Consider the following 13,384-nt stretch of genomic DNA (forward strand, 5'->3'; position numbering starts at 1 on the left):
ATCTGGATGAGATTTGTCCTTCTCCTTCAAGCATATACACTTTTAGATTATGACAGGGAACAGCAGAGTTTAAGGAAATCGAATAAATCCAAGTGAGCTCCCAGGAGGAGAACAAAAGTGATTAATGGGGTAAGGGATTTGATAGGTGAGATAAACTGCCGACAGAAACCTCACAGGCTCATCCAATACTAGTGTTGATTCCAAACCTCCCGGAAGCTGAAATGAGAGGTGAGGACTTCAGAATTTAACATGACATCATTTGTATGAAACCCAGAACAAATACACAAAAATGGTGCCATCGTCTTTGAACATCTGTCCATATTGCCAAAGTATAGAAGTAAAGGTGGAGCCGATACACAGGGTCTCAGGATAGCGTTACGTCTGTGGTGGTGGAGTGTAAGGACTTATGGAAGTCTTTAAATGGGGCATTTGAACCTTCCTGTCGAGTATTTCCCTCCCCCTCCCTCCCTCCCTCCCTCCCTCACTCACTCACTCACTCACTCACTCACTCACTCACTTCCTTTTTTCTTCCTCCTTCTCCTCTTTTTCTTCATTAGGTTTCAAAGAAATATTTTATGCCCTTTGTAATTTTCTTTATATATTTTGAACATTTCACATGAACAATGTATTCTACAAATTTAAGGAAATGATGTTGCTTGTCTGAGTGTGGGAATGGAATTCATGACATTTATGACCCAGGAGGTCAACTCTAATTCTAATCTGTGGCCCATGTTTTATGAATGAGAATGCCAAATCTGAAGAAGTATGATAATTTTTTAAGGCCACAGAACTGGTCTCATTAAGGATATAATTCATGTGCACGCTAGGGCCTCAGCTTCAGTATATATCACAAGCACAGACTGGAAGCAAAACCTTCCTAATGATACCATCCATCCTGCTCTCACTCCAAGGTAAGTGATGGAAGATTCCTCACTGGAGACGTTGCAAATGTGTGAACATTTTTTCTGAAAGGACAGGTTGGGCTTGAAATGAATTCAAATCGCTAAACAAATTTAGTGTCTAGTAATTGCAAGAGATTATACATTTTTCCCTAGACGAGACTCTCATAGATCTATTTCATCTATCTTTGTGATGGCTTTCCTCTTTATTGGCTTAATTAATACAGATGTAATAATGAACCCAAATGTCGTAGGTGAACCAAGGAAGGGATTAGGAACCACAATCCTAGGAGCCCTTTATACCAGGATATGGCATCCTCAAACTCTAGAAACGAATCCCATATTTAGAAACAAATTGTGAAGGTAGGAACTGGCTAGATGAACAAGGACAGCAGTTAGGTGTCTCAACAGAGTCAAGTTACCAGGCTCTGGAAATAACAGGTGGAAAATCCATTCTTCCTGGACCACCCCTCGGATGTCTACTGTGAAGCCTCATGAAACAACACAGACGGCAGAAGTGTTAGGAAAGAGCGCAGAAGTGGGAGTGCTCCGCAGAGAGTGCTCCCTGTTGGCAGGTGAAAAGCAAGCTCTGAGTTGCAGAGCATGTTAAACAGACGGAGTTTCTGCTGCCTGGATCTGCAGCAAACAGAAAACTAGAATTATTGAAATAAATTTTGGGAGCTCTAGTTTGAGACCGATTCTAACAATAACATTTATTCTCCTGAGTAATTTTTGAATGACTGAACCTCATTGTTTTGGGATTAGTGAATGGGGCACCTATGTTTCTCAAGGGTTCTTTCATGTCTATGACCTTAAATCTATTCTTATCCCCAAGGCTAGACGTGGCTCAGCCAGAAATGTTGTTTGATACTGTTGGCTAGTATGAGTTCAGATGTTTCCAGGTCCCTTGACTCACCTGGGTTGAGTGTGTCATGTTGTGAGGCAGGGCTTGGCAATGAGGAGAAGGCTGCAGATGGTAACAAGTTTCCCAGATCCATTCAGGGGTCACATACATACCCACCGAGGTCCACCCTCAGCTGTCCCCGTGTACTTCCCTAGGGGGATGGTGGGAGAATCTGAGTGTGAGAATAAGAGGAGGCACTGTAGAAGCAGTAGCCCCCGGCTTCCAACTGTCCCTGCTCCAGCCCCGATCCATGGTTATCACTACCCACTGGGTCATTGGAGGTCTGAAGGACTGGACATCCAGGGATGAGGTGGTGTAGGTGGTGAGGGGATGTGGGCCTTGAGGAGGAAGAAAAGTGAGAAGTGGTGTTGGATGGTTGGACATTTCCAAATTTACTTGAGATGGTCCTGAAAATTAATATTTTTCCTGAAATCGTTGAAAGCACATCTTCCTTTGCCCTCAGAGAAGTCTGCATTTGAGTGATGAATTACACCATCACTGCAGGGTGGTCATGGGGCATAGGACAAGCATATATATTGCTCATATTAATTCAGACCAGAACATGAACACTATCTCCTTAAAGTTTTGGCCCTTTGATGCTTGTGTTCTGACTCACAGCTGAGAAAAGGGGCAAAGGTCAATGTCATCATCATTTCTTACATCCGACTGCTGTGGAGGCTGGCTTTAAAAGGTTCCTGTCTTTGAAGCTGCAAATGAGCCCTGTCAAATCCACAGGGTTGTCAGGGGCCTTGCTGAGGCATGGGCCAGGCTGAAGGACTCCCCCCACCCGAGAAGGCTCCCCAGCTCTCGTGGAACATGCACATCCAGTGCAACAGTTGCTCTTGGACTGACTAGCCTCTGAATGTGAACAGCCGAGCCACATATATTATGCAGAACAGTTGAGAAGTTTTTCCATATATTCCTGGAAAAATTAACTGATCCTTTTTATGATCAGCCATCGGTGACGATCAAGCTTGCACAGACCAAGGAGTGATTAAATCTGAAAAGGAAAGTGGGCATTTTAAGCAGGCTTGTATTCTTCCAGCGTTGCAATCATCTGATTCATGTATTTTCTCCCGTCTGGTAGCATTTTGGTATACAGTCCATGTTCAAGATCACAATGGAAGCAGTACACAGAAAAGAAACGAAATGAACTTCAACAATAGAAGGTTTTAGATATTCCGGGCAGTTCTCCCCGTAGGCCAGGCCTGGCCTGATAATGAAATGAAGGTCTCGGGGCTCATCAGCAAGGCACAGAGCAGTGGGCTCTGTATTTCTTATGGAGAAAGAAGCGCACAGTTAGTTTGTTTAGGAAAGAACTTGGCAAGTAAGTTGATTAGCACTTCAGGGAGGGTGGATTATATTCCGTTCACTGTCAGAATACAAAGTAGAGATGTGGCGTGAATTCTGCCTAGGAAATGTCTTTTCTAGAATCACATAGAAAAGCCAGTAGAAGTGTGTGTTCCCTGTAAGGGGAAATCCTGCCTCCCTTTTCTCAAGACCCTAGGAAAAAACCTGGACAATGCTGAGTAACATGACCTTCCCAAGACACACACAGAAGTGAAAGTCTGGAGTCCCCTGGGTTCTGTGTGCTTTTGAGCATGGCCTGTGCCTGATTAGGAGCCTCTGGAGGAAAGAAAGGTGATGAGAGAGCTGGGCAGTGGTGGCGCACGCCTTTAATCCCAGCACTCGGGAGGCAGAGGCAGGCGGATCTCTGTGAGTTCGAGGCCAGCCTGGTCTACAGAGCGAGATCCAGGAAAGGTGCAAAGCTACACAGAGAAACCCTGTCTCAAAAAAATAAAAAAAAAAATAAAAAATAAAAAAAGAAAGAAAGGTGATGAGAAACTGGGAGACTAACACTGGATTCACAGAGGTCCACTCTACACCACCTGGCAGGAGAAAGTTCACAGGGAAAGGGCTCAACCCCTCTGGTAACTCTTCGTTTTTTCCCCTTGAAACCAAAAAAAAAAAAAAAAAAAAAAAAAAAAAAAAAAAAAAAAAGGATAGAAAGTACTTTTGATGGGAGGGGGCAGGGGGAGGGAAGAGGGAGACGCTTTATAATGAAACACTGCTTTTGAGGCTTCTGCCAACTTCATATACTATGAGATCGGAGACTGGGATCCAAGTTTGTAACTCCATTTACAGGATACTGGTGGCTCTAGCTTCTGGGAATGGCTCACAAGCCTATAGAAATTATAATTCTCCTCAGCTTTGAGACACAGGGGCAGATGTAGGTCAGCCATATACCCACCCTTAGAGCAGCCACAGCCCATGAGCAGCTGTATTGGTACCCAGGGTGCTGTGAAGTGAATATGGATGGGAAGCCTTAGAACAGAGTCACTTCCTCTGGCAAGACAGAGGAGGTATTGGGGGTTGTTGGAGGTGGAAGTCACTTCTACAGTGAGTGAAATTACATGCCTCAAAAAGATATAGGCCGGGCAGTGGTGGCGCACACCTTTAATTCCGGCACTCGGGAGGCAGAGCCAGGAGAATCTCTGTGAGTTCGAGGACAGCCTGGTCTACAGAGCGAGATCCAGGAAAGGCGCAAAGCTACACAGAGAAACCCTGTCTCGAAAAACCAGAAAAAAAATATACACAGTAATAAAAAGATACAGGCAAGTCCTAATCCACGGGCACCTGTGAACATGACCTACTTTGGAAGATTAGCCTTCACAGATGTAATTAACTAGAGATGACATCATCGCAGGTTGAGTAGGCCTGTGACCTAGTGACAGAAGAGGACATCCAACATAGGGATGGAGACCTCATAAAGATGATGGTAGAGATCGGAGCCATGCACAGACAGCCTGGAAATTCTGTTTCTAAGGAAGACCAGACAGGAGAGTAGGGTCTGGACACTTTGGCTTTTGGGTTCTGACTCCTAGACCTGAGGCAGAGACATCTCTGGTGTTTAGTAGCAAGCTTGGGATCACTTGTTTCTCCACCCTAGAAAATCTGTACAGACTCCACCTTGACATCTGCCCTCTATGGAGAACACATGTGCAGTCCATTGAACAGAGACTATGCCTTCCCGAAGACCCACTGTTCCTTCCCTCTCCCTTTCCCCAAGCTCAGCTCTCCTCACAAAGGCCTTCCTTAATGAGGGCCATCTGGGAACAAACACCTGACATGCTTAAACATGAGGTTTACCTGCCCTTGGTGAGGTGGTGGAGACAGGTCCAAGCTGGTCATTTCACACGGTTTGTATTGGAGATTGGAGTGGATACAAGATGCTGTGGGAAAGAGGAGCATGGACAGAGGGGCTTTCCCTGGATGGGAGCATTTGAGCTGTTGCCCTTGAGAAGGGAGATTAAAGTGGGTGGGGGCAATGGGAAGAGGCATTGTGAGCAGAGGAAAATGTCATTAAGGTGGATCTTGAGGGGGTGAGCATCAGAGACAGATCCTTGTGTGTACTTCTTTTTGCTCTTGTGACAGCTGATGGAATGGTGGACTGTTTGGGACATTCTGTTACTTACATTGTGTCCCTGAAGATGATTTTTGGGTTCAGAGTCCAATTGTCCTGGGCATGGGGAGTGATGATAGTGCAGAGCTGCTCTGGGAGGGTTGGTACTCTCTTGTCTTGTTGGTCTACTGGCATTTTACTGGATCTAGGACTTGTGGAATCATTCACCTGCACCACAGGTACAGGCCCAGGACTCCTGAAGTGGACAGTGATAGGTACAGAGATGACCATGAAATCATTTTACCAAAAGCTAAACAGGCCATGTCTATCGAATTTCTCTTTCTCTCTCTGTCTCTCTGTCTCTGTCTCTGTCTCTGTCTCTGCCTCTGTCTCTCTCTCTTTCTCTCTCTCTCTCTCTGTGGTGTCCTCATGTAGAGGCCAGAGGTCAATATCAGGTATTTTCCTCAATGGCTCCCATCATCATCATCATCATCATCATCATCATCATCATCATTTATTATTTTGAGTTTTTTGAGACAGGATTTCTCTGTGTATTCCTGAGTGTCTTGGAACTTACTCTGTAAACGAGGCTGGCCTCAAACTCAGAGATCTGCCTGCTTCTGCCTCCTGTTTTATTATTATTTTTAAGACAGGCCTCTCACTGAATCTGGAGTCTGACCATTTGTGACTGGGTGGCCAGCAAACTCTAAGGATTCTCCTGACTGTGTCTTCCAAGCACTGGGATTACAAGCAGGTACCTAGATGATGTATCCCAAGTCTCCAGCATAGTGCTATCATTTTATAAGTGTCCAGTGATCAACAATGCCCTTTCCCAAGGGCACTTCCCAACTGACTGGAATTCTGAAGTCAGGACTCAAGTCAGGTGGTGTCTGTGAGTCAAGAGTAGATATAGGCTGACAGCTTGGCTAGGAATGGAGAGTGAGATATGGGGGTGGTAAAGGATGGAGCGCATCACGAGGGTTAAGACAGCTCACTTTTTCGTAGATGTGAAAGGAGTGAATTGCAAACTTCTGCTGAATTAACCCTTTGGTGCTGATCTACGATAAGAGGAGAAACAAAAAGTTAAGCAAGCCAGCCTTGTGTTACAATGACTGCCATTTTAGAGGACCTTTGAGAGGTGGGACAGCATTCCAACCTGGGGAATTTGAGAGCATCAGACGTAAGCCAGTGGTTGAGCCAGTCAGTTTCATCTCCCATATCTCCATCCAGGTCTCTTCCTCTACATTTATTTTGTCTGTATTTAATACCTAATACATTTTAACAGACTAGCTCCCTTCCTCCACCCGTGTGTGTGTGTGTGTGTGTGTGTGTGTGTGTGTGTGTGTGTGTGTCTGTTTCTGTCACAGCCTGGCTTGGTTTATATGGTTTATAGTCTGGCTTGGTTTACAGGGTGCTGGTGCCTTAGCCTCTGAAGTGACAGGGTTATTCTATGTTGTTTAATTATATGTCTCTACCTTTTTCTTCAGTCAGCTTTTAACTCAAACCCCTTTATCTCCCTGCTTCCTATTTTGTTTTGCTCCTACAATTTCTCTTTCTTCTTGCTTCCTTCTACGCTTCTCTCAGTACCTGTTACTAGTTTTATTGTGTGTTTTTTTCCTTTCCAGTCATACCCTTGTAACTAATATATTAGCACACACAGTACTTTACTCTCTAAAATGATCAGCACTTATGGAGCAGTGGTTTTATAATTGACTATTGTTCTATTTTAGTTGTGAGTCCACCCATGGATAATAACTGTTATAGCAGACAGTATTCTACTCACTCGGGAAGACTGAGGATAGAGCCTGGTGCCCTGAATGCCAGTCTAACAGGAAAATGACACTTCAACCCTATTATAACTTCACCCCTGCCAACACTGCAAACATTTCTACTGAAAGAAGAAAGATCACATAAGTAAGTAAATAAGTAAAGAACTCAACCAGCGTTCCAGTTCCTGTTGGCTAAATCTTAACAGTGTAAATAGCTCAGTATCTGATTTCTAGGATTCGTGATCAGCTGACTCCAAAGGGATTGGGTAGGCCTATGTCTCCAACTCTCCTGTCTCCATTTTCTACATTTGGTTGAAGATGTGATTGCTCAACTAACTGCTTTTATGGACTCTTCCTCTGGAGCCATAAGCCAAAGTAGACTCTTTCTTTCATAACTCACTTCGATCATGGAAATTGATCACAGTAACAGAGCAGTTGGCAAACACTTTAGCAACTGAGCCATATCCCCAGCACAGACCTTTTATATATGTATAGTTATGAGGGAGTTGAGTGTGTATAGAGCCAAAAAAAACTAGGAAAGGGCCAAGGAGAGGTTAAAAAATGAAATTAAAATAAATAAACCATCAAAAATCCAAATAAGAGCTGGGCGGTGGTGGCACACGCCTTTAATCCCAGCACTCGGGAGGCAGAGGCAGGCGGATCTCTGTGAGTTCGAGGCCAGCCTGGACTACCAAGTGAGTTCCAGGAAAGGTGCAAAGCTACACAGAGAAACCCTGTCTTGAAAAACCAAAAATAAATAAATAAATAAATAAATAAATAAATAAATAAATAAATAAATAAAAATCAAAATGGAAAAAAGAAAAAGAAACCAAAAGTGCATAAAAAACCATGGTGTTGTTGGCCAACTGCTCTTGGGCGTGGGACCTGCCATGGAGTGTGGTTTATATAACCAGTGATATTCCACTGGTGAAAACCCCATAGATATCAATTTCAAATAGCTTCTTAGTTAGGGATGGAACTTTGTGTCCCCTTTTCAGTACTGGGATTTTGTCTTATTTGAACCTAGGAAGGTCTTATACCTGCTGTCAAAGTCTTTGTGAGTTTATATATCAGCCTTTTTGTGTCTGGAAGATACTTTTCCCTTGTAGCAATCCACCATCTCTGGCACTTACAAGCTTTCCATCTCCTTTCTGCATAGATCCCTGAGCGTCGAGGAGAGGAATTTAATAAAGACTTCCCATTTGGGACTGAGTGCTCCAAAGTGTCTCTCACTCTGCATGCTGTTCAGTTGTGAGTCTCCACACTAATTACCATCTACTTTGAGAAGAAGCTTCTCTGATGAGGGTTGTATGATGCACTGATCTATGGGTACAGTGGCATGTTATTAGAAGCAATTTTATTGCTATCATCATTTAGTAGACTAATACTAGTCTCGGGTTTGGGGCCACTTTAGTAGTGTCAAGAATGGGTTCCATCTCATGTGGTAGGCCTTAAATCCAATTTGGAGAAGAAAAAAGAAAGAAAGTGATTGGTTACTTCTATAGCGTTGATGCACTATTGCGTCAGTGTATCTTGCAGGCAGGTCACAATCGTAGGTCACAGGTTTTACAGCTGGGTGATTTTGATGATAAATTTTCTCCTCTTGTGGTATGCAAAGTACCTTCTAGCTCCATAAATGCTGGTCTGTAGGAGTGAAGCTTCTAGTTGGGCAGCAGCTTGCTTTCTCCATGTTTGATGAGAAGTAAGTGGTGTCTTCAGCATTAGGTTGTAGAGAGTTATAGACCTGTCAATGGCCTGTGATTTGGGGGGGGGGCTGGTGGTGGTCTATAGGAGCCCTTTGGCCAATGACTCAGTAATATGTACCCCATTCCTGGTTCTAGAGGGGAAATATGCTTTTAGGGGAGGAGGGGGAGTGAAATGGAAGTGGAAGGGAGACTAATGGAGGTGGGAATGTTTAAGGGGGGAGAAGGTAGAAAGATGGGGGACAAGGGGGGTCAGGGAGGGGCAATCAAAAGGAACAGATCATGAAAAAATATAAGCAAGCCTGATGGTTGGGAGGGTGATCAAAACCTAAAGTTTTTATTAACATTTTTCTTACATTTTGTTTATTGTTTACTTATTTATTTACTGTGCATGTGTGTGTAGTTGCTCATGCATGTGTCATGGTATGTTTGTGGAAGTCAGAGGACAACTTGAGGAAGTTGGTTCTTTCCTTCTACCCTGTGGATCCTGGGATCAAATTCAGGTCACCAGATTTGATAACAAGTGCCTTAATCTGTGAAGTCATCTCTCTAGTCCCGCCAAACCCCTCAAAAATCCCCCAATTTAAAAGCCATTCTCAGAATAAACAGGTTAGTAATTAAAAAGAACCCATGTCAGGTGTGGGCTAGCTTCCTATAAGTTGTTAGCTAGAGGTCCCAGAAATCCCCCAAATAATACAGTTTCCACTTCTGTAGAACCAGAACTAGATGGTAAGACCCTATCGCTGAAAATGCCACACACTTTGGTCACAGGACTTAGAGAAACCCAAACTGGCATCTTCTTCCCTGATGATTAGTTCTCCTGGTGCTGGAAGGTACTATGCAGACTGTTGGGTGAGAATTGTTATCAACAGTCTTCACTCAGTTGTGGACCTTGTGTATAACAATACAGAACAGCCATGTGATGTAAGCCTATTGATACAATAATGGGCAAGTCTGTTATAGGGTAACCAACCACTTTATGATTAGATTCCATGCCTCCACCTCAGGAGATAATTTACAGCCGGTACCCGAAACCCAGTCAAGAGTGGAAGGGGAACCCATGATACATCTGGCACCCAACATTTGTGGCACAGATTCACAAGAGTGTTGCTTGCCTGTGGCCTTGCAGTCCCCAGCTCAGGCCTGAGCTGCACATGGCCAGTTGTGGTGACACATGCCAGTAGGATTTGCTGAAGGAGGCGGAGGCAGGAGGATCCTCAGTTTGAGGCCAACCTGGGAGGCTTGCTGAGGAGAAGCTGTGACCAGGGCCAGGCAGGGCCACAAATGGGGGTGGCAGGACCATGGAGGTGGTGGCTGCTGCTCTGCATTGCCGGTTGCTTCTCATTATATTGGTGGCGGCTACTACCAAGGACAAAGGGTTTACTGCTGCTTGTTCAGAGAACAATTGCCAGGACCATGGAGTTACAAGAAAGTATTGGCAAAGGTCGGTTTGGAGAAGTTTGTCCAGGCAAGTGGCAGGGAGAAGAAGTTTCTGTGAAGATACTCTCTTCTAGGGAAGAACATTCATGGTTCCAAGAGGCAGAGATTTATCAGACTGTGATGTTACACCATGAAAACATCCTAGGATTTATAGCAGCACACAACAAAGACAATGGCACATGGACTCAGCTGTGGCTGGTGTTGGATTACCATGAGCATGGATCCCTTTTGGATTACTTGAATAGATAAACACTGTTACAGTGGAAAGGGATGATCAAACCTGCTCTGTCCATGACAAGTGGTCTTGCTCATCTTCACATGGAGATTGTTGGTACCTAAGGAAAGCCAGCTATTGCTCACAGAGATTTGAAATCAAAGAATATCTTGGTGAAGAAGAATGGAACCTGTTGTATTGCAAACTTGGGACTGGCTGTGAGACACGATTCTGCCACGGATATAATTAATATTGCTTCAAACCACAGAGTAGGCACTAAAAATTTTCTGCAGGGGACCATGACCACGCCTAACAGTGACTTTGAAGTCTCCAAAATGATGATGGGGCCCCACAACAATGATGCCATCAAGACGATGATAATATCACTAAGCTGACAAACACCACCCAAAGACTGGCTTTGGACTACAAACTGCGCAGTACAATTTCAAGATGGCTAGCTGAGATGATCCAGCCTCACAGACTACTCGAGCAAGGACTTGAGACAAGCCTTGCATTTTTCTCTTATGCAGAGACTGGACAACAAATTATACAACTACCTCTCCCAGGACTTGACAATTAAACCCAAAATTTTTCTTTTCAGGATCCCCTAAAGATACCTTCACCCCCAGACAGCAGGAAGTAATTTTAAGAACACCATGCCCACATTCCCAAGAGGTGGGGTGGGTGGTTATTGATTGTTCAATGGGTTATGAATAATTGTCATTGTTTAGGATGATTGGTTACAAGTTGTTAATTGATGATAGTCAGGAAAAAAAGCTAAACAAAGGAGATTAGATTCAAGGTTCTTGTTTAAAAGAAAGAGGATATAGATAAGAGGTAGATTGTTGAATCAATTCTGAAAAAAAAGAGATGCAGAAATAATAGGATAAAAGGGTAGATTATTGAATCTACTCTGAAAAGAAAAAAGAGAGGTTATAGATATGATAAGACAAAAAAGTAGATTATTGAATCTACTTTTAAAAAGGAACTTCTTGTTTTAAATATTTTACATTGGATTGGATTTTTGTTTATTGTATACAAATTTTGTATATTAATACAAATTTGAGATTAATTTTGTTAGAAAATACTGTATGTATGTATATATATATTTCTAATCTTGTTCAAGGCACTGTACCTATACAGTTCATTTAACAATGTAATGCAGTTTGCTAATCCTTGAAAGTTATTATTGCCAACTATTAAGATATAAAGAAATGAAAGTTAGCAGTTAGACATTACAATTGAACTTGTAGTCATGTTAGGTATATTTTCAATGTCAGAGATATATCTTAGATGTACATGTCACCTTCAAACACTTTAGAGATCTACAAAATATGGCATTTAAGGTTTTTTTTTAATTTCTATTTTATGTACATTGGTGTTTTGCCATGGGTGTTATGTCCCCTGGAACTGGAATTACAGACAGTTGTGAGTTGCCCTGTGGGTGCTGGGAATTGAACCCAGGTCCTCTGGAAGAGCAGTCAGTGCTCTTAACCACTGAGCCATCTCTCCAGCACTAAGATATTTTAATAACATAGATTTTTTTTCTTTTTTTTTATGACTATGAGACATGTCTGCTCATGGCAGCACCAATATACTTCAGAGAAGATGATGGGCATTGAAGAAACTGCTTATGGAGTTACTTTCTTTGTGGCAGAAGTTAGCCACTGGGCAAAAAAATGCCCTTGCCTTGTCTGCTGACAGTATGCTGTCCAAAATGGACAAGCAGAACACAAAAGAAAGGACTGCCAAGACAAGGTAGGAAAGCTCTCTAGAAAATCCTTCTTCACAAATGAGTCTGTTAGATATGCTAGGCCTGTAGGCCAAAGATAGATGCCTCAAAATTGCAGAGAAACCTCGGGTGACTGTCCAGGCAATCAGCTGTTTCTGTCATTTCTCATATTTTTTGGAAGTCACTTGTTTGCACTTCCTGATTACTCAGTTAATATTATTTCCTTCTCAGGTCTCTGAGGGAGCTGAAAATTAGATAGTTATAGTTGTAGTTTCCTTGTTAACAAATTTAGAAAATAAACTCACTAAGAGGTGTATAAGTGTATAAATTTGAAAGACATCAAAAGATAGTTTTTGGCTGGTAATACAAGTTAGGATAGAAAGTGAATTAGGTACATTTTGGACTCATCAAAATAGGATAGATAATGGAGTTTTTTGTCTGAATCTGTCAAATGTTAATGGACTAGACATTGTTAATGTAATTCTTGACCATATGTATTGTATATACTTATTGTACTTACTGTATATAGTTTTTCTTATATTAGTTATAACCTTTTATTATTTTAGACAAAAAAGGGAAAATGTGGTGATACATTGTGCACCCCCATAAAACTTATCTGGGGATCAGAAGACAGAGCCAGCCACTAGATTAGACATAGAAGCCAGACAATGATGGCACACACCCTTAATCCTATCACTCGGGAGACAGAGATCTGTCTGAATCTCTGAGTTCATGGCCACCCTGGGAGCAGAGCCAGGCATAGTGGCACACATCTTTAACCCCAACACTTGAGATCTCACGCCTTTGCTTGGGAAGCACACACACCTTTAATCCCAGGAAGTAAGATGGCAGGACAGAAAAAAGTATATAAGGCGTGAGGAAACAGGAACTCACTGTCTTGAGACGGAGGATTTGGTAGAGATAAGAGCTTGTGGCTGGCTTGCTCTGCTTCTCTGATCATTCATCTTTCACCCTAATAGCTGGCTCTGGGTTGTTTTTATTAATAAGACCTTTTAAGATTCACGTTACATGAGGAGGTCATAGGACCAACTGGAGAAGCTCCTGCTGTTACTTTGCTAAATGGACATGACCTCTCCGTCAAATTCCTTTCTGTGTTTATGCCTATAGATGAATGCTGCTGTCAGCTGCAGTCAAAGGAGCCTTAGGCAGGGCTTAGGGGTGATGGCACAAACTCAGAACTGGTCAAAGCACTGTTGAATACCCAGTCATAAACAGCACATCTACATCAACCGCACCAAGGCTTAGGGAACATTGTGGGAGAAGAATTTAATAGCCAGAGGAAACAGGTTGGGGGCAGAG

At 42.9% G+C, this 13,384-nt stretch overlaps 1 pseudogene; it reads left to right on the forward strand.

The window, feature by feature from the left end:
- The first annotated feature begins 9,979 nt into the window (after positions 1-9,979).
- On the forward strand, positions 9,980-10,727 carry LOC107401050 (TGF-beta receptor type-1 pseudogene; annotated as a pseudogene).
- The last annotated feature ends 2,657 nt before the right edge of the window (positions 10,728-13,384 follow it).

The sequence above is a fragment of the Peromyscus maniculatus genome, chromosome 2 (genome assembly GCF_049852395.1).
Source record: "Peromyscus maniculatus bairdii isolate BWxNUB_F1_BW_parent chromosome 2, HU_Pman_BW_mat_3.1, whole genome shotgun sequence".
Lineage (NCBI taxonomy): Eukaryota > Metazoa > Chordata > Mammalia > Rodentia > Cricetidae > Peromyscus > Peromyscus maniculatus.